Source organism: Aethalodelphis obliquidens, unplaced genomic scaffold (genome assembly GCF_003676395.1).
Source record: "Aethalodelphis obliquidens isolate GAN/ISIS:26980383/991018 unplaced genomic scaffold, ASM367639v1 scaffold47, whole genome shotgun sequence".
Taxonomy (NCBI): Eukaryota; Metazoa; Chordata; class Mammalia; order Artiodactyla; family Delphinidae; genus Aethalodelphis; species Aethalodelphis obliquidens.
The window spans coordinates 15,604,564-15,626,196 of record NW_020837991.1 but is presented as its reverse complement, the minus strand read 5'-3'; the positions used below and the strand labels follow the sequence as shown (position 1 = coordinate 15,626,196).

Here is a 21,633-nt window from a genome sequence, read left to right as displayed (position 1 = left end):
ATATATATATATGGATCAATACTCCTCTCTCTGGCTACCCATAGCCTCTTTCATTTAGGAGCACATCCACCCTTTAGCTGAATTGCATCAAGTGTTTTATGTCATATAGCAACCATATTAGTACCCCTCAGTGATTCATGAGGTAAAGGATTAGCTAGAATACCTTCAGTTATATGGGGGGATTTATAAGGCAAATGGAGGATCATTTTTTTCAGTTGGCAAATACCTTCATTCACTGTATTACATGGATTTTTTTAATGAAAAAAATAATTAAACAAGTGTTTCTATTAATAGGATCTATTTAATAGTGGTTTTACAACTGCTCAATCAATAGCATGAAATCTTTGTTTCTCTTCTGTGCTTTTTTTTTCTTTTGTACATTATCCTAGTGTTTGTCAAAGTGAGGGTCAAATACAAAACCACCAGCCTTTCGAACAGCTAAAAGTGCTCATTAATATGGAAATTCCTGGGCCACATTTACATCTTTTGAGTTATATTCTCTGGGAGCACATCTTGAAAAATTTCTTTAAACAACAGAAGTGTGAAAACCAAGAATCAAAGCATACAGTGGAGTTGCTCTTTTCAAAACAATAAAATTAGCTACATATAGCTAATTTCTGTAAAACCTGGGCAGGTAGGACCCCTTTCCTCTTACGTATTATGATTGCCTCAAAGTAGGAGCATAGTATAGTTTCTTTAGAGGCATACCTTTTCACCAGCAACGAGTAAACGCATCGAAGAAGGATGTGTTGAGTGCCATTACTGCACTATGACAGTGACTGTGCTTGAGGTTTGGTGGGTACAAGAAAGTAGAGCACCATTTGGGGGGCCCTTTGGTTACCTACAGCCTAATTGGAGAGATGAGACATATATACTTTCTTTTTTTAAAATTTTTATTGCAGTATAATTGATTTACAGTGTTGTATTGGTTTCAGGTGTACAGCAAAGTGGTTCAGTTATACATATACATATATCTATTCTTTTTCAGATTCGTTTCCCATATAGGTTATTACAGAATATTGAGTAGAGTTCCCTGTGCTCTACAGTAAGTCCTTGTTGATTACCTATTTTATATATAGTAGTGTGTTTACGTTAATCCCAAACTCCTTATTTTTCCCTCCCCTCTACTTTCCCCTTTGGTAACCATAAGTTTGTTTTCAAATTCTGTGAGTCTGTTTCTGTTTTGTAACTAAGTTCATTTGTATCATTTTTTTTTCAGATTCCACATATAAGTGATATCATATGATATCTGTCTTTCTCTGTCCGACTGACTTCACTTAGTGTGATAATCTCTAGGTCCATCCCTGTTGCTGCAAATGGCATTATTTCATTCTTTTTTAATGGCTGAGTAGTATTCCACTGTATTTATGGACCTAAATTTTTACATCTTCTTTATCCATTCCTCTGTCGATGGACACAGGTTGCTTCCATGTCCTGGCTATTGTAAATAGTGCTGCAGTGAACATTGGGGTGCATGTATCTTTTTGAAGAATGGGTTTCTCTGGATATATGGCCAGGAGTGGTATTGCTGGGTCATATGAAATTGGTAGATTCCAAATGTGAGGTGTAGGCAATAGCAACTGAAAGTGTTTGAGGAAATGAAAGATCAGTGTAGGTTGGCACAGTGGCAGGAACAGGATAGGAGCTAGGTTTTAGCAGATACATATGAAAATGAGTAGCAAATGGTTTCAAGCAAAAGGGACAGTATGACACAGAGCTGGAGATATTCAGAATGTGTTCAAGGTACAGATAAACAGCACCTGGAGTGGAAAGTTAACTTAAAGAAGTGGTGACATTGATATGAGAATTAGCGTGGGACCAGCTTGTGGAGAATCTCTCACGTAAGAACTAAGAAGTTTGGGTCACGTTAGTTGCCTGATAGGATGCCATCACACTGGAGAAAGCCGTGATCAGAGATTTAAGATGCAAAGTGGAAAGGGAGATTGGAGGCAAGGAAACAATTGAAAAGTTTAGTACAATTATCTAGGTCACAAATAATAGAATCATGAAGCGGAGTTGTGGAAATGGGAATGGAGTAGTGATGGATACAAATATTATTGTGGAAGAAGAACCAACACCCAACATGTTAATGGAGAATCTTTGCTTACTGGAGAAAAGAGTTCCAGAAGGAAGTTGAGATTTGGAGCCTGGAAGCAATGTATGTGAAAGGCATATGTAATCTATAAGGTTTCATAGGATTTTCATTTATTCATTTTTTAGCACGTAATTTGGGGACACTTGGAAGGTGCCTGGTACATGCTATGTTAGACTCAGCAGATGCAAAAACACAAAAAGACCTGTCCTTTGCTAAGGAGCTTCCAGAATTGTAGAGAAAGTTGAACCAACAATTCCAAGAAGTCAGAAAGTGATACTGAGCTTACAAGTCTGGGTGCCTGGGAGGAAGCTGTTAATCACAAGAGGGGGCATGACAGGAGCAGCTGGCTTAGAAGGAAAGAAGGCAAGTTGACTTTTCCACTAGTTGAATTTAGGGTGCATTATACCTGTTTGTATCCCAACAGAAAATAGATGACACATTTGAAATAGGATAATTCAAGAAGGGTTTATTACATAGGGACTGTTTACAAAAGTGTGGAAATAGGGATACCACAAGAGACAGTGCAGATAGCAGAGACTGTAAGCAGTCAGTGTTTTCAGCCTGTCTGAGGAAACGTGTAGGAAACATGTTCCCGTGTAGGAAACATGTTCCCGTGTAGGGAACAGTTCCTAGAACCTAGAGGGGACTAGGTCCTTGTATTAGTCAGAGTTCTCCAGAGAACAAGAGCTAACAGGATGTGTGTGTGTGTGTGTGTGTGTGTGTGTGTGTGTGTGTGTGTGTGTGCATGCACACACAGGTGCGCACGTATCTATCTACCTATCCACCTGTCTGTCTGTCTATCTATCTGTCTATCTATCTATGGAGAGATTTATTTTAAGGAATTGACTCACACTATTGTGGAGGCTTACCAAGTCCAAAATCTGCAGGGTGGGTTGGCAGGTTGGAGATCTAGGGAAAAGTTGTGGTTCAAGTCCAAAGGCACTCTGCTGGCAGAAGGCCTCCTTCTTCTGGGGAGGTTAGTGTTTTTCTAATAAAGCCTTCAACTGATTGGATGAGGCCCACCCACAACATGGAGGGTAATCTGCTTTACACAAAGTCCACTGCTTTAACTGTTAATCTCATCTAAAATACACCTTCACAGCAACATCTCAGATAATGTTTGACCAAATATCTGGGTACTAAGGCCTATCCAAGTTGACACATAAAATTAACCATCACGGTCCTGTAGTGTGAGTTACTTGGAGAGGAGCAGTCACTTTTAGTGGAAAGACATTAGAAGTGTTCAGAGGTTACCTTGGGGGGAGGGAGCTTGGCAGTGGTTGTCAAAGTGGAGCTCTGAACAGCAGCATCAGCATCTCCTGGGAACCTGTTAGAAATGCAGATTCTCAGGCCCCATCACAGTCTACTGAATCAGAAATGCTAGGATTGGGGCACAACAATGTGGGTGTTAACAAGCCCTCTTCTGTGTGATTTTGATGTTCTCTAAACACAAACTATTGAGTTAGGTAAATAAATACACCTACCTCCCTGCTTCGTCCTTCTGATCTCTTGCTGGGTCTCCTCTTGAGCCAGACCTTACAGGATGCCAGACAGTACAAAACCCATTAACGAGGACAAGATGGCGTGGCCTCCCAGGGCAGGGATCAGCGTGGAAAACGGTAGGAATCTCATAGTCAGAAGGGTATTATTGAAACATAATTTTTCTCTCTGAAACCATCCTTATTTTTACCAGAGAGTGCCAAATTAAGACTAATTTGCTTACAAAAAAAAATAGATTCAGTAAACTTGGCCTGGTTATTTACACAATTACAGCAAGGATAGTGATTTATCGTATAGACTCTTTTAAATCTGCTCTGCTGGAATTTTTTATAAGGAATCTCCAGACTGAGTTTTTAGTAGCGTCTCAAAGCTAAGAAGCAAAGTCAAATTTGCCGTCAGACTTTGCCTGCATAATACCTGTAGATATGGGTGAATTCCTCTCTCTTCGAGGTTCTCAAAATATACTGAGGTTCCTGGACCTGCCAGGAAGTAAGCTTTGTTACTCATCAGTAAGGTTGCTGGGAATCCTGTAAGCAAGTTACCAGTCCAGTTTTTTGTTTTGGGTTTTTTTTTTTTTTTCCAAGGAGCTTTATTGATTCCTTAAAGCTGTCTGGTCATATCTGAGTATATGTATGTCTCTCTCAAATATGACATTCCAGTCAAAGTTTTGGTAATATAATCAATGTTTCCAATTGTGTCCTGTTATAAGGAGAGTAGATTCTTATTGAACTTATGCAAATAACTCTATTACTAAGAAAATAAGAATACTCACTAAGGGTTTTAAATTCTGGAAGGATCAAGTAGGGATCCTCAAAAAGAGAAATATTTCATTTCTGCTTTCAAAGTATCATTTAAAAAATTGCTCTAGGGCTTCCCTGGTGGCGCAGTGGTTGAGAGTCCGCCTGCCTACGCAGGGGACACGGGTTCGTGCCCCTGTCCGGGAAGATCCCACATGCCGCTGAGCGCCTGGGCCCGTAAGCCATGGCTGCTGAGCCTGCGCGTCCGGAGCCTGTGCTCCTCAACGGGAGAGGCCACAACAGTGAGAGGCCCGCGTACCGAAAAAAAAAAAAAAAAAAAAAAAAAATTGCTCTAAATCATAGTTAGCTTAAGAGGAAAGGTTTCCTAATATCTGGAAAACAAAAATTAACGAACCAGCAGTATTTTAAATAAAAAGTCATTAAAAATTATAATCATCCTCAGCAGTTCATTCAGCCCCATGTAATTAATTCTCGTTCTGCTTAATCTTTTGTTACAAGTTTTATGAAGCCATCAGTTTCTCCATTAAGGTTCTGTAAATTCTTAGTTCCGTGGTATAACTTGAAAGTTATAAGAAACTTGTATTCTAGAGTACTCGTTAGATTCCTCTCCATGAATTTCTCTAAAGATGACATACATTTGCAGGAAGCTTTAGTTAAAGCATCTGAGCAAAACAGTAACTGTTGGTAAATGATAAAAGACTTTAAAATGGCCATGGTTAAAGCTCTTGGTGAGGCTCCATTCCAATGCAGTTGACAAGGAAATTTGGTCATTTCTGTGACATATATTTATGATAAGAGCTAGAATTACAAGTACTAAACTTATACTAGCACTTACCAGAATTTTATGAATTTCATATAATTTCTAGAACACATATTAATAACGTTTACCCATACAACACAACCTAATAAGGTTTATCATCACTTATTTGACAATGCGAATTTAACATACCAAATTAGCCTAATTAGTTTAATATCTCCCTTTCACAAGGAGAGAAAATAAATCTTTTGAGGTGTTCCACAGACCCTCTGGAAAATTCCAAAGTTATTTCCAGGTCAATAAGATTTCATTTGGAACTTTCGTTTTGGGGAAGTTTGTCAAAAATATCAAAAGGTTTTAAAACACTTGGTTGAATAAGGACCATAAGTGACTGTGAAACAATACTTAGTTATCCATTTAACCATGGTGAAAATTAAAGACTTCACAGGCAAATACAGAAAGCTGAAGAGTTGTAAGTAAAACTTAGTGTTTTATTTTTTTTAATAGAAAAGACTCAGCGTTTTTTAAAATCAAACACCTGATAAAAGCAACGTGAAACAAAGGAGGTTATTTTGGTAAGACAAAGTCTTTGCTTTCTAGGCTGATTATTTTAAAGGTAAAGAACACCTTTTAAAATCCGTTGTCAGGAACAGAGCTCATCAAAATTTGTCTTTTTAGTAGATTCAGCTTTACATAAGTACACTATTGACAGTAAAGTTAAAACCCTTATAACAAATTCATTCAATCTTATCCAGCTTGATCACATATAAAATTACATTCCATAAACCTTCAAAAACTTTTTATTTCCATTCAGCTTTTGCCCTCTGTTTTCCTTTTTTATTCTGGAAACGTTTTTACTTTAGGACAAACTTTCTTTTCCATCAACAAAATGCAACTCACGTTTCATACCTTTTTTAAAAATATTTATTTATTTATTTTAGTTTTGGCTGCGTTGGGTCTTAGTTGGGGCACGTGGGATCTTCGTTGTGACATGTGGGATCCTCCACTGTGGTGTGCGGGCTCCTTGTTGCGGCATGTGGACTCTCTAGTTGTGGCCCGCATGCTCAGTAGTTGCGGAGCGTGGGCATAGTTTCTCCATGGCATGTGGGATCTTAGTTCCCCAACCAGGGATCGAACTCAAGTCCCCTGCATTGGAAGGCGGATTCTTAACCACTGGACCACCAGGGAAGTCCCTCATGTTTCATACCTTACCCAAAAATACATTTTACTTTTCATGCACACAGAATTGTTTCCCTTATTAGTTCTAGTAGCCTTAATCACATATTATGTTAATTAGAAACCTTAATTTTTAGTGACATCTAAGAAGTAAGCGATTGTGAACTGCCTGTTATACCTGCATTAACTTTTGGAATACATTTTATAATTTTTAGAAACCTCTATGTCCTCATAGCATAAAATTTTAAATGTGGTGCAAGACGTGTTTACTAATAAACCCAAACATCTTTAGTTCCTGTGAAATAAGAGGTTAAAAGTAAGTAAACTTAGATTTGTTTAGAAATTAATGCCTCAGTATTTTATCTTATTTGGAAATCATCCAGATATTCAATGAGTTTTCATCATTAATTTAACTTAGCAAAACTCTAAGGTTTTAAATTACCAAAAAGATTTTAGAAGATAACATTTAAGAACACATACCATAACACATAATTATTGTTTAAAAGTTCATTTAAAAACTTTTTATCTTATTTGCATCCATTTAATTATTTGTTCTCAACAATTATACTTAGAGTACTCACAAAAACTTTATGAAATATTAGGCAAAATGAATCATCATTTCAAGCTAAGTTTTTTGCTGACACATTTTGTAATAGAAACAGCATGAACTTTTTTGACTTCTAGTGAAACCAGGTAGAATAAAAGTATTACATTTAATGTTGATAATTGTAAAAACTTGTCTGTATTATCTAAACCAACAAACTTAGATTTTATTGACCAAAATTTTTCCCAGATCACATAAATTTGAAAAGTCCTTGGCTTAGTTTTTGTTATGTTTTAATTTATATAAACACTTGTTTTTTAAGCAATTCAATTGAGCTCTTTTACAAATTAATTTTGGTAATACCATCTGAAGGTAGAAAAAGACCATATCTATAACGTGTGTACATAGACATACATACAGACACAAACAGAGGTCTCTTGGCTTTCATTTTAAAACTTTACCTGAAAAAAGAAAAAAAAAAACTTTACCTGTGAATCTGGTACAATACAAAATTTACTAGTTTATAAATAACAGTTGGAATAAATTGTTTATTTGCTCGTAAGGCTGAAGTCTTTTACTACTTATGGGGAAGACTTTTAAGATTTGTGTTTGCCCTTGACAAACACTCTTATGGTGGCTGTTTAGAGTTTGGGCAGGAGAGCTCTTTTAGCTGTGTTTAAAAAGGCCACTTGCCTTTTTTTTTTTTTTTTTTCCTTCCCTTTTAGTTTCAAGTGAGTCTCAGTTATCTCCTGGAGTGTTTACATTTCAAAGACGTGGTAAGATTTACATGTTCAAGGGATAGAGAAAGAAAATGTCAGTTTTTTCCTAGGACTTTCAGAGTGTATTTGTTTATTACCAGAAGTCTTAGGATAATTGCTATTTAATTATTTTTTTCTTAAGGACACTTTTGTTCCCAATACTTGATCTTTTACAATATCTACAAGAATTTTGGAAGAAACAGGCAAGGTCTGGGGATTGGTAAAGGTAGGTAGGCCTTGACTTGCTTCTAGATTTACATTTCTGGTTTGATAGAGATTTGTAAGACAAAGATAGTTGCTTCTATTAGCCCTTGCATATTGGTTTCCAGCTGATCCATTTTCTGATATTTGTAGGAGGACCTGGGGAATTGCTAAGGAGATGGGAATTTTTTTTTAAGAAGGGGAATTTACATTGGATTTTTTTTAAAGTCTAATTTCTGTTCTTTTATCTTTTTAGGGAGTCTCTAATGCTAGCCATTATATATCTATATCTATAGATATAGCTATATTTTGTTTTATCACTCTTTGATTTGGTTTTAAAATAAGAGCTCTCTAAATTTTTTTTTTTTTTCTTTTAAGAACAGCCAATTGAAAGGATCTGTTGTCTGGCTGTTGATAAGTAGGGTCTTATATTAATCTCCAATAGTGACTCAAACCAATAAGCTTTGCATGGCTTAACCAAAGATGAAAGAGGCATCTCACAAGAGAGTACACAGCCCTCAAAAGATCTAAAAAGTTCACTCCCAGACTTAGTCTAGCAAAGTAAAAGCCCTTTGTTGCTTTAGGTGATAAGAACGGTGAAGTGAAAATGGTGTCTCTGGGTTCCCACAAGAATGTGGGATGCTCCAGTCATAGGCTTGCTGTGTGACACCAGGCAGGCACTATTGCAATGGGGTTTTTCCAGCACTAATGAAGCAACAAAAGTTGAAATGATAAAGGCCCTTTTGTGGACTGGAACCCCTTCTGACCAGTGTGCAGAGAGCTGACACGGCCGGATAAAGAGAATGCTGCTCGTGGCTTCCTGTTTCAGAACTCCAGTCTATCTGACTGGCCATGAGATGCACCACAGTAAGTGGACCTTCCGGATGGCAGACACCAGAGAGAATATTCTCACTGGTCGTAGAGCAAAGATCTCAGGACATAGAACAAGACAGAAGGAAAAACCTCATCCAGTTTTTACAAAGAGGACCCATAGCAAAGTTTGTCGAAACAGATGCTGGCCCGGTGAGAACCATTAAACTCATCAGTCTGTGAGCCCAGCTTGAGCAGCAGGCTTACAGGGCCTTTGCCTGCAATTTGCCCTGTGGTTTTCCCTCCTTATGACAAACGATACAAAAGACAAAGACAAAAGCAGTGATCATCTTTGGGGGGAAAAGAATCAATACTCATTGCCAAATTTACCAAAGCTGCCGTGTCCAAGAAGCTAGTTTCAACACACATTTTCTCCTGCTAATCTAAATTTAGAAAGAAAGAAAAAAGACTCTCACCACTTTTATTTCCATCAGATCCTGCAGTCAGAGATCTGGGAGGCTGACACGGTAAGAAGTCTCACCTGTTGCCGGCTCTTGTGAGAGGTCCCAGGATCCCTCTGCTGCAGGGTAGGGGTAGATGGGGAAGGGGTCCAGCGAGTATCTTGCAGACTATGACAAATGTTGGGGAGAGGAAAAATTCACCCCGCCTGGTCCATTCAGTTCTTTTGGCTGGTCTAATACTTAAATTGCCACAGACATATTACAGGATAAAAAAGCAAATTTAATTCATACGTATGAAAGTGTCATAGAAATGGGATGTCCAAAGTGACCAAAGCAGGCTTTGTTTATATAATGTTTTGTTTATATAAGGCTGTTTATATATGTTTTATATTATTTTTAGACAAAGAAGCAATTACTTTATTTTTAGACAAATTTTTAGACAAACTATTACTTGTGAAGATTTAACAAAAGGGCTTGTGCTTGGGGTAGCACGCTCAAAAAGAAGTAACAGTGTTTGTTTATACACCTTTCTTAGCCTTGAATTCCCTAACTCTGGTGATAGGGATGTGTTCTAGCCTCCTGATACAGGAGGGTACCTTCACAAGGGAGATTTATTTCCCGCTTTTAGGAAGAAAGAAGGGAGTCAGAATGTCTTTCCTTGTATTGGCTGTTTCTTAAGTAATTGTAATTCAAAGATAATCAATATGCCACTTTGGCATATTTGGGGGCAGATTGCCCTGAGCCCCCAAAGTTGCGATAACATCCATGTGCGGGTTTTGCATGGACAAACGTTTTGAACTTATTTTGATAAATACCAAAGACCATGATTGCTGGTTTACATACGAACCGTATGTTTAGCTTTGTAAGATACTGCCACACTCTTCCAACCTGGTTGTACCATTTTGCATTTTCACCAGCATTTGTTGTTACTAGTGTTTTGGATTTTAGCCATTCTATTTGTATGTTTTTTTTTTTTTTTGCGGTACGCGGGCCTCTCACTGCTGTGGCCTCTCCCGCTGCGGAGCGCAGGCTCCGGACGCGCAGGCCCAGCGGCCATGGCTCACGGGTCCAGCCGCTCCGCGGCATGTGGGATCTTCCCGGACTGGGGCACGAACCTGTGTCCCCTGCATCGGCAGGCGGACTCTCAACCACTGTGCCACCAGGGAAGCCCCGGATTTTAGCCATTCTAAAAGGTGCGTAGTGATATCTAGTTGTTCTTTTAACTGTCAATTTCCTAATGACATATGGTGCTGAGCATTTTTATATGCTTCTGTGCCATCTTCGTATCTGCTTTGGTGAGGTATCTGTTCAGATCATTTAAATTAGATTGTTAGATTTCTTATTATTGAGTTTTAAGAGTTCTTTGAATATCTTGGATACCAGTGCTTTATCAGATATGCGTTTTGCAAAGACTTCCTCCTAGTCTGTGGCTTGTCTTTTTCAGTCTCTTGACAGTGCTTCTCATAGAACATAAGTTTTTGATTTTAATGAAATATAACGTGATCAGTTTTTTTTCTTTCACGGATCAAGCCCTTGATGTTGGATCTAAGTCACCTGTTTTTTCAGCTTTTTATTGAAGTGTAAAGTACATACAAAAAAGTGCATCTATTGCTAAAGATCACTGAATTTTCACAAATGGAACCTGTGAATGAGTGTCCAAATCAACAAATAGAAAATTACCAAAGTTCTTAGGCATCAGTTGGAAAGGAATATTTAATTTATACTTTGATCAACAGAGACACAAAGTAAAATGATGTAAAATAACAGTTTTACTTTTATTAAAAGGGGGTGTCGGGCTTCCCTGGTGGCGCAGTGGTTGAGAGTCCGCCTGCCGATGCAGGGGACACGGGTTCGTGCCCCGGTCCGGGAAGATCCCATGTGTCGCGGAGCGGCTGGGCCCGTGAGCCATGGCCGCTGGGCCTGCGCATCCGGAGCCTGTGCTCCGCAACGGGAGAGGCCACAACAGTGAGAGGCCCGCTTACCGCAAAAACAAACAAACAAACAAAAAGGGGGTGTCACTGACTAGATTTTATTTATCGTTGGGACAGGAAACTTGTCTTAATTCTGAATTGAACTGGCAACACCTATTGAATGCCTGGCAGGAAGTAAACAATTACTAAATAGTCAGTGCATGAATTAATGCAAGCAGTGGTTATGTATTTGGATTAAGGAAAAACACATCATCATTTCAATGGGCAAGATAATCAAGGAACCAATGATGGAGGAAAAAAAATTCGGGGGTCATTAGGGACTAACAGATAAAAAATCATTCTTTGACAAGCATCAACTTAGATATAGTTTAGAAACAATGTTGAGTGCATAGGAAAGGAACTTGCGGAATATTAGGTGCAGAATACGATCTGTGTGAATAAAACTGAACAATAATATGACTTGTTTCTGGATACATATGTATGTTTTAAAGTGGTTTGGATAAAAAAATCATTAATCCGTCAAAGATGGCTATTTGTTGACCACGGGCTGTGTGTACTTCAACAAGCAGATGAGGGGCTTTGTGTGGAGAAGGGCTGGTGTGTGTGTGTTGTGGGAATGCGGGGGTGGGGGGTGGGGTACTTGACAGTTGGGGGAGGGGGAGGGGACATAGAGCCCTGGGATTTAGTAACATCAGTCAGTGGTTCGTCGCCTGAGCTTGACATTAACCTAACTCTTGCTATCATTTTGTGTCTGGTTTTGAGAACCATTTTTTAAAGGGAATGTGAAAATGCCAGAGAAAGGTGGCAAACATAATGAAAAACTGGTGACAAGCCAAAAGAATACATCGTTGTTCATACCACACGTAAGTGTGAAGATGAAAGCTTGTGCCAGTATGAGAGGTGGAGTGTCTAATAATAAAAGACCAAAAAAGGCTGATCTCATTATTTTCTCCTGAAATAAAGCATTTTTATGAAGAGTCCTGAGACTAATTGTTTCTTCATTGAGAGAAGTCCAACGAGTAAGACAAGGAATGAAATTAAGACACAGAATATTTTGATCCATCATAAGGGAAAATCTTCTCGACTACCAGGATGATAAACTGCTGCAATACAGAGGGAAACTGGATATTTTGTTTTTGGAGACCATTAAGAGATGGGGAAGTAATGATCAGTTCTCAGCAACTGAAGTTGTTCTCTTCCTGTTAACAGGGACCAGGGTGCAGACAGTTGCTAATGGCCCCCAAATGCCCTTTTCACTTCAAGAAAAGGCAAAAGTAAAAGTGAGAAGTAAACATTGTGAAATGCCCAAGTTGAACTGAGGACGTGCTGACATTTAATTAAATAACAAAGTCTTTAAAGGCCCTAATGGAAGAGCTTTACAGGGTGCCTGTTACATTTGCATAAGCACCAGGATGCCTTTCCGATTGATTATCAGTCAATAAAAGTTGATAATGGTACAGTGGAAATGACTTCCCCATTACCCATTACCCTACAAGCCACTGGCTTTTGCTGGCAACAGAGGCTTCCCTGCAGGCTCCAGAACACCACTTTCAGAAGCAAATTCTATCACCCTGATGGCATTTTCTCGTTTTATTTGATCTTGAAAAACATTTCATTATGTTTAATTTCGGGAAATGAGATTTCTTTAATTACTATCAGTAGCAGCTATTAGAAACTCAGTTACATTTGCAAATTCATTTTTAAAAGCTTTATGGTTTTCAGATGAAAAAATTCAAGTTCTAACTGCCCCCGTTAAAAGTTACTTTTCCTCCCTTTGGTGCCCATGCTTCCAAGAGAGAAGATAGGTTTTATAGTGGAAAATAAATAATGCTAGAAGCTGAGGATTAGCCTCAATAAGACTTAGAATTACTCATTTGAATAAATTAGATAGTTCATGAAATAAATTGGTTGATCAAATGCGTTTATTCTCTTCTCTTTGGGGTTTCGCATACACTAAGCTCTACAGTATGAAAGGTCCAGTGGGAGGAGAGGCAGCTTACTAGCTGGGAGTGCAGCTGTTTCTCAGCTGTGTGCCTGCCTCACCCTGGTTGGTTATAATCCTACAGTGAGTTGTATATCACCACTATCGGGTCTGGAGCAGAATCTCCGTGAAGGATTGTAAAAGAGGGTCCACATAACCTCCAATTTATTGGTCTCTTGAATACTATCAGTGGTTTAAGAAGTGACTCCAATTTTATGTGTTCAGAAGCTTCTCGTTCATATAATTAAACAGTTATTGGCAGTAAGAAATCTTTCCCCAAGCTGGGTATTGCCCTTGTTCTCAGTCACAGTGTCATCAATAGGTTTTTTTCCCTTATAGATTAGAACGGGATAAGAGAATAGTGGTACCATGCTAGGGCTTTGATCTTCTCCCTCATAATCAGAATGTGTTTCGCCTGCAGCATCTAGAAGGGCACCTTGTGCATAGTAGGTGATTTAGAAAATGCTGGTGGATGTGCCTTGTTCAACTCTCCTCAAGTGAGAAGCAGCGGTTTGCTGTACAGCTGCAGGCAGACCAGTGTTTGTTCATCCACTTGGCGGCAACTTTGAGCTAAGCCATAGAGGTGCTCCCTTGGAACAAGAAAGAGAAAGCATGTTTTGAAAAACCTTGGGGATGGTTCACTGAATTGCTTCACTGTCTTGCAAAACCATCTCTGTGGGCAGTAAATATCAATGGCCGCTAATAAAAATTGTAAATGCCTTTGTCACTGTTTGTCACGGATAAACACATGCAAGGTTCAAATAATTTAAAACCATTGTTCCTTGGGTTCCTTTAAGGTGTGTGGTGTGCGTTTGAAGGGCTTGTTTGTGTGCTGTTGTACTTGGAAGTGGTTGGTGTTATCCTTCCCAACGTGCTTTTGTTTCTCCCCGGACCACTAAATACTTATTGATGGTTATAGGCTTCAGGAATTTGGTATTTGAGTGGATTAGCATTGGAGGGAGAGAGTTACACATGGCACATGTCGGTGGCGATCTTATATGTGTTGCTGGCTGTTCATGCCTCACATCCACCATGAATCCCGCTGGAACTGCATTAAGAGAGTGAATCATTTAATGAACAAATAATAGGAAGTCAAATGTTTACAGTAAGCCAGGAGCTCACAGCTTAGGGTTTATAAATCAAAGTCCCACATAAAAGCACGCCTTGCATTTGTACTAAAAGTCTTTTTAAAAAAAAATCTCATTGTAGTGTTTTTTTTAATTTTATTGGAGTATAGTTGATTTACATTGTTGTGTTAGTTTCAGGTGTACAGCAAAGTGATTCAGTTATACATATAAATATATTCATTCTTTTTTAGATTCTTTTCTCATGTAGGTTATCACAGGATATTGGGCAGAGTTCCCTGTACTATACAGTAGGTCCTTGTTGATAATCTCTCTTATATATGGTAGGGTGTGTATGTTCACCCCAAGCTCCTGATTTATTAAAAGTCTTTTTTTATTTAAGTTACTAGTGCCATTTAAAATTGTCATGAAACACAAAGTCATCACTGTTCACATTTTGTATCCTCTTTTTACCTAGCTACTGCTCTTTAATGACTTTGTCACCGAAGATGTAAAAACGAACATGAGCAGTGTGTTTGCAATGGTTTGAAACAGTAATAAAGGCCATGTTAATTGTTATTCTCAGAAAGCTTATGACTCAGTAGCTGTCTAATTTAATAAAGTCTTGTTACAGTGGAATGATTCAGCTGTAAGAAACTTGTACTGGAGTCAATGCGATCTTTTAAAATTCTTGGGAGTAGTAGTTTTTCATGCTGTCCGCTCTTAGGCAAGCTGCAGTGTGCTGCAGAGTTGTTTGTCAATGCCTGGGCTTATTTTCATAAGAAAGTATTGATTACAGAGTGAAAAACATTTAGTTTAACAGCAATCAATGATAACAGACAATAGGACGTTTGAAGTTTCGAAGTCTTTTAAATACACACTAAACGCACAATCCAGGTAGTTAAATTATTGGGAAAAGAGGCATGACCCAAGGGCTACACAAATTCTAGGCTGTCAACATACTCTTTCTCTCCTGAGTCAACTCAGACATTGTAAAGTAGGAGGCTTAATTATTGGCTATACAGGAAAGTCAACTTACTTAGCATATAGTAAATATACAACTTTTGGTAGAGAGCTGGAGAAATAATTTTTCTGCTGTAACCTGTAATCTACACACGAAAGGGTCTTATTGTGTACTCTGAGTTGTTTGATTTTAATGAGTGGTTAGACTTAAGATTTTATTTCAGCATCTGAGAATATATGATAGAAAAGCATTTAAAGGTGTCATCTCCTGTCAGCATTAAGTCGCATAGGCTCTGGGAGAATTAGAGAAAAGCAAAATTTTATCTGTATGACTAAATAATCATTTATCTATCCATATGTTATGACTAATATTCAAAATTATCTAATACTGAGATTAGTGTGACATGAAGAAGGTCCTTCGTAAATTGTTGTTGATTTAAAGTAACTTGAATAATCTCTAACACTAAACAACACTGGCTGCGCATGACTATAGACTATCCTTTCTCTCGGGGGAGAGGTGGATATCTATTCCTAAGCGAGAATAAGAAGAGACATTGGCTAATGGCTCAGCACCAGACGGTAGAATGTAATTCTAAGGATAACACGAAACTGGTGCCTTTGTACAGAGATGGGATCACAGAGGGATAGACGAGAGATTTGTTCCCAGCACTATGACAAGCACAAATATTACATGATTTCCAGAATTGCTAAAAGATCTATCCTTTTTGGAAAACACAAAAGTAATTTTTGGCATGTCGACGGTGGCTACAGTTTCATTACATTTGAGGGACGGTGTATAAACTTGTGTTTGTTCCTCAACAGTAATAAGACTGCTCCGTACCCCTGTGGCTTCTGGGGAGTTGATGGATTTTGGATAAAGAAATACCACCTCCTGGAAAAGAAATGATTAGGATTCCTTCCTTTTCATGAGATGTCAACTAGTAATCTTGTTGAAGGGTCTGAAAACAATGACTGAGCTGCCCCCGTTCCCACCTGGTTTTGGAAATAGATTCTTGGAACACATCCACACCCTTTCATTAACGTATCGTCTATGCCGATTTGCATGCTACCAGGGCAGAACTGAGTAGTTCTGCCACAGAGACTATGAGACTTACAAAGCCTAAAATATTTACCATCTGGTCTCATACAGAGAAAGTTCGCAGACATCTGCTCTAGATACTCATGTCCTGCCAGCCAGTTGTTTGATGTGTGATCATTATAATATTCTTTTTTTTAATTGTCTTTTCTTTTTTTTGTTGTTAGTTTCTGCTTTATGACAAAGTGAATCAGTTATACATATACATATGTTCCCATATCTCTTCCCTCTTGCGTCTCCCTCCCTCCCACCCTCCCTATCCCACCCCTCTAGGCGGTCTCAAAGCATTATAATATTCTTAATGGCAAAGTCCATCACTCTCTTTTTTTAAGACTGTCTCTTAATCTGTTTTATACCCCATAATCTCTAACAGGTCATGGAAAGGGAGAGACAGTTGGTTCACTGGTTGAGATGAAAGTTCACTCGACCATGGGGAATTCCCCAGCGGTCCGTTGGTTAGACTCTGAGCTTCCACTGCAGGGGGCATGGGTTCAATCCCTGGTCGGGGAACTAAGATCCTGCATGCAGCATGGCCAGAAAGAAAAAAATAATAATAATTTTACACCTGAAACTAACACAATATTATTAATCGACTATACTCCAATACAAAATAAAAATTAAAAAAAAAGAAAGTTCACTGGACCAGGACAGAAACTCTTTGGTACTTGTAAGGAGAGGCAGTCAAGCTCTAAGACCCTGAAATCAGGTTGCCTAAGCTCAGACTCTGGCTCTGCTGTTTAGTTCCTGTGGCCTCAGCTTCATAATCTTAAAAGAAAATTGTTTTGGAAATAGTGCCTACATTCCAGTGTGTTGTGAGATACGGTGAGATTCCTGAAACGTGCTTAGAACGCTCAGTCTGGATTCATCGTTAATATCATTCTTATTCGTGACATAGGCATATTCCTTTTTTTTTTCTCTTTCATTCTCACTCGATTGATTCGTCCTGGAATTGCTTTTATAGTTTCTCTGTGACGACATAGGCACTCTTTAAATATACGTAATATACGTATATCCTTGTCCTACACATCAGTGGGGCTGCTGCCACCAGCCATGATCAAATTGAATACCAGTGGCCACCATCTTGTTGAGTAGATGCATTCTTTTTTACATTAAGAGGAAACTAAAATAAAGCCACAGAGTCCCAGTATTATAGTAGTTGTGCTTTTATTTATTCAATAGCGCCTTATAAGTAATGTTCAGTATACTGATTCCTTTGTAAATTGTGAACTATATGTAATTCTTCCTGGTCTAAGAGATGAGAGCTACTGTTCAAGGCATGTGGATGTGATGAATGGCCTGCCTGTGTGATGACATCCATGTTTTGCTTGGCCATAGCAATTAATAACAGTTACATCTCACTAATTGGAACCATTTTCTTTGTACATGTCGAATCCAATTCTTTGGTCAAAAACTTTGAGAGTCCTAGCTTTATAGAAATATACACAACGCATCAATATTCTATACCTGTAAAAGTGAAGGAAGCACATTTCATAACATTCACAACTTGGTAAAAACAAACAAACAAACATTTAACATCGTTGCTTTCTGAAGAAGGAGACAAATTTTTCTAGGAGGACTTTTAAAGATACGGATGTAATAACGATTGAAATGCATTATGGTCTTGCCAATTGCTTTTCTGTCTTCATGTAGGGGTTTAATTTTGAGCTTATATATAAAGGTTTATGTTGCAAAAGGAAGTAATTGGTAAATGTAAGTAAAAGTTTTACATATAAATCCTACTGTTCCAGAAGAACAATTCCACCAAGCTCCTGAAAATTTGCTTTTCACTCAGTTACCTGGGAGGGGAGACTTTGCAGAGGAGGTTTGATCTCCTTTGCACTGAGACAAAGAGTTGGGGTGGGCTGGGTGCCCCTGGACAGTTAGCACCTTTTAGGACCTCAGTTGGACGTGGTGATCTAAAGTGCCTTTCCAAGTGTAAAGACTTCCATTTCCTTTTGATTGTAAGATCTATAGAAGATTCATAAGTTTCCACGTGGAAACCTAGTCGAATAGCTTGGTTGTGTTCATTCCGGTCTGACTAAGCCATCCAGGAGAGACCACTTCCAAATGAGAAAGGGCTAAGCATTCAGCCAGAAGTGGAAACGGGGGAGAAGCCAGGCAATTACAAAAAAAGCATCTGAGGGGCTTCCCTGGTGGCGCAGTGGTTGGGAGTCCGCCTGCCGATGCAGGGGGCGTGGGTTCGTGCCCCGGTCCGGGAGGATCCCGCGTGCCGCGGAGCGGCTGGGCCCATGAGCCGTGGCCGCTGGGCCTGCGCGTCCGGAGCCTGTGCTCCGCGGCAGGAGGGGCCACAGCAGTGAGAAGCCCGCGTACTGCCAAAAAAAAAAAAGTGTTGTTTAAAAAAAGCATCTGAGAACGTCATTTCTGATGCTCACTTAAATTGCATACCAACGACCTGGAGTCATGATGCAGGAGTATCTACTGCAAGCTTTTCTGTACTCAGCCGTGTGACAGACATTCTGTTAGTGGTAACTATAGTCTCATTTGGCCTATTTTTCATGACATTATTTGTGCTACATGGAGCCATGTTTTCTATTTGCTTCCTCTTGTGACTATCTCCCACCACTCAGGAACTGAGATTATCTATCATAACCTTCTCTTCCATTTATGTGATTAACCAAGGGTTAAGTACACTTTTCAAAAAAGTGCTCAGATCGTCTTTTCATAATACACATTTTCCCTTCCTATAGATTAACGGTGCTCAGTCAGCTCATTTATAGGTCTTTAATGATTTCCCCATAAAAATGAAATTTCCGTTTAACCTTACCTCTCCAAAATAACACAAACTATAATTATTCAGTGTGTAGCATTTTCAATTTCTTCTAGCTTTGCTAGTTGTATGAAATGAAATACTAAAGCGTTGAACCAGAACTTGTGATTAGTTCCACATTGATCTTTTAAATATTATAGCTGACCTTTTAATGGAATGATAGAATGTGAAAGTTTGTATTTGCTAACAAGGATAGGGGGTACTGCTAAAAATCATGTCGTTTTGAAATTTTATGTTTCTAAGATAGTCTAGTATCATAAAATAATGGAAGCTGGCTATGTAGAAGTCTATCCATATGTTCTCAGGGCCTTGTTTAAAACAATATTCAGATGGAGTTTTCCACAATGAAATGGGAAGTATGAAGGCATTCTAGTGTGTCTTCCAAATGAATAAAAAGTATTTGTGAGAAATCAATATTAATTACTGAGGTCCCAGAAGCCATTTCTCTGGCAGATTTAAAAGGAAAGCTCCGGTAATACCTTGTACAGTCTGTTGCTGACATTATAATTATTCTCCTATTTGATAGGAGTGAATAATTATCATAGCAAATACTCTAATTTTCCATACACATAATTACACCCATTCACTGAAAAAAGGCAGGAATATAAGGTTTCCAATCACAGGGAAAAAAAAGGGTTCTTTGTCTGAATAGTTTTTCCCTCCTACCATTCTGTAAAATCTAGTAGTGTGAACAAAAGAACAGTAAAATGTACTAGCCTAAAAAATATAATGGAATTATACATGCTTCTTAAGGAGGCCACAGCAAATCCTCTAAGAAAGGAAATTTTTGACTTAATAGTTGAGGAGTGAAAGTGACTAATCAAAGAAAAGATTTGAATCTGAAGTTTGGGGTTACAATCTATGGGCTGTTAGGAGAGGGCAAAAAATCAGACCAGACAAAGGCAATGGTAAGGGAAAAGAAAATGACAAACCGGGTGACATGTATTTTTGGGGTTTTTAAACCAAAGAAAATCTCATTACATTGTCCTCAGAGCAAAGACTGAAAGTTGTCACAGATACAGACTCTGCAAACCTAGAACTAGTGGCCAACTAAGGGAGAGGAAATAGTGGGAGGTCAATAGGATTCAGTTTAACTCAACAAGAATGTATTGGACACTTCTAGAATGCTCAGTGATGTGCTAACCTTCTGTGGGGTTTCGTTACCAAGTGCAAGCCTCAATCTCTGCCTCAAGAAGAGGATGCTCTTTGAAGAGGCAGGAGATAATAATTATATAGGAAACGCTTAGCAAACCATATGACATATTCACCTTAGCTTTTTAAAAATTATATTAAGGACACCAACGTATGAGATAAACCATAAATTAGGTGGGCAGTGAAGTAAGAGAGACAACAGAGCGGAGAAGGCAGAGCACCTGTTAACTTTTGTAGTCAGTAGAGCTGAAGTTCCAGAGCGGAGTGCAGAAGGGACAATAAGAGATCTTGGAATCCTCCACAATAAGGAGTGAGGAGAGAAATACAGTGACGCAAAGTTTGTAATGGAAACTAAGTCTGCTGAAGAAATCCATTCATTCTCCACTGGTCATTGTGGGGTAAAGGCAGATAAGGAAAAGAGTGAGGATAAAATGGAGAATAAATAAATCTAGGGCCGCATGGATTGGTTCAGGGCTGGAAGTAAAAATCCCCCAAAGAACTGAAATTCTCCCCCTTCCTTGTATGAAATATACTGTATCCACAGAACAGAAAAGAACACTTGAGACTTCAATCAAGTAGGAAGGAACTTAATAAAATTGACTTCTGAGAACCCCCAGAGGGATAGAATAATTAATAGCTACTGTTAATTGTGATCATTTAACATGACAACAGAGAAAGATCTGTGACCAGAGAAGGAAAAGGAGTCATTGACCTATTATAAAAGGACCCAGTGGTTGGGTAAATGAAGCTTTTTTCTAAGTAAAGTTGAAAATTCGGCCTTTTGATCGAATAAACTCAAGGAAATGATTGGGGTAAGGGAAAGAGTGTGTCTGAATTTGGCAGCGGACAATGGAAACCAAGCTTCTGCTCACTTCATTACTCCATGTCTTACTTTCCTTGGTCATCCCCCATAATCATCAGATATTCGAAGACTTGGAAGAAAATGATTTTCTGAGAAGCTTGTTGAAGTCAGAAAGTCAGTGAGCTAGAATATCCTAAGGAAGGCCTTTTCCAACTCAGGGAACCATTGCTAACGAATGACAGTAATAATAATAAAAACAGGGAGCAGTCACTTCTGCCAACTGGTCCCTATTACAGTTGTCTTTCATTTCTGGGGTCCACCCTGAGGAGGAATTCTCGTGCTCAAACATTTAGATCCTGCTATCCTCCTGCAGATCTACTGAAACCTGCAGTTGTTCGGGAACCAAATGAAAACCAATGCCTCTGGGGTCTAAGTTTCATCACCTTTTTTCCCAGTTGTGTGATGCCCAGTGTTATCTTTTAACATTGCCTTTCCTGTTTTACACTAGCCAAGAAAACCACGGCCTTACCCTCTTAAATCTACAGCTTCACCTACCTCATTGTCCCTACAGGGATGCCAAGTCACCTTCATCCTTACATAGGATGAAATCCATACTATGACTAACCCCCAACATATATACACCCCCCTGACTTATAGATATTATGTTTCCCCTCATTATACTCTTTGTACCATTAGTATCTATGTTTTCCTTGTTGTTGTAGGAGAAGAGAAATTTCCCTCTACTCTCTTTGGTCTCTGGCTGGGCCTAAGAATTAAAATCATATAAGACAGAATA

The 21,633-nt window shown here is 38.8% G+C and overlaps 1 protein-coding gene across 6 annotated transcripts in view; it reads left to right on the top strand.

Moving 5' to 3' along the window:
• NCKAP5 (NCK associated protein 5) overlaps positions 1-21,633 on the top strand; it is a 1,064,528-nt gene that overhangs the window by 548,125 nt on the left and 494,770 nt on the right. The gene's annotated exons all lie outside the window — the stretch shown is intronic.